The sequence below is a fragment of the Penaeus monodon genome, chromosome 27 (genome assembly GCF_015228065.2).
Source record: "Penaeus monodon isolate SGIC_2016 chromosome 27, NSTDA_Pmon_1, whole genome shotgun sequence".
Classification (NCBI taxonomy): Eukaryota; Metazoa; Arthropoda; class Malacostraca; order Decapoda; family Penaeidae; genus Penaeus; species Penaeus monodon.
This window is the reverse complement of record NC_051412.1, coordinates 21,336,788-21,337,363: the sequence shown is the minus strand read 5'-3', so window position 1 is coordinate 21,337,363 and position 576 is coordinate 21,336,788. Positions and strand designations below refer to the sequence as shown.

The window sequence follows — 576 nt, the reverse complement described above, 5'->3', positions numbered from 1 at the left end:
GAAACAGCTGCGCGATGACTCTCACCAAAGCCGTGACAAAGCCGAATACGAAAGATCAACATCGATATCATTCACATACTGCCGGGGGGGGGGGGGAACGAAAAAAATAATAATAATAAAAAAAGGAATATCAAACAACGTTTTGCCGTTACATATGTCGCGTCGAAGGGGAGACGGGGGGGGGGGGCGAAGGGGGAAGCAGTCAAGGTCAGCAGATACATATTTCTCGGTTATGGTGAGGAGGAGGAATTACCCAAAAGGTGGTATGGAGGCAGGGGGGGGGGGTAGGGCTTCACATAACGGGTTAGTATGGGGTATGGTGACCGCGGGAGGGGTGGGTGTTGGGGGAGGGGGGGCAGCGTCGCGTTTTCACTCCAGATTATCCGGGAGAAATACGACTTGACAGACACTCGGAGACTTAATAGATTCCCGGGAACTTGACAGATACTCGGAGACTTAATATATGCTAAGGAACTTGACAGATGCTCGGAAACACGTGTCTGCACCTGTCTGCTTCTCTCCGAACCTTTCCTCTGTCTTTGCTCGGAGTTCCGAGGCTGCCATTGACAGCAGACT

General features: G+C 51.6%; 1 long non-coding RNA gene across 1 annotated transcript in view; it reads right to left on the bottom strand.

Moving 5' to 3' along the window:
• Positions 1 to 576, bottom strand: part of LOC119590685 — a 56,254-nt gene that overhangs the window by 2,497 nt on the left and 53,181 nt on the right. The gene's annotated exons all lie outside the window — the stretch shown is intronic.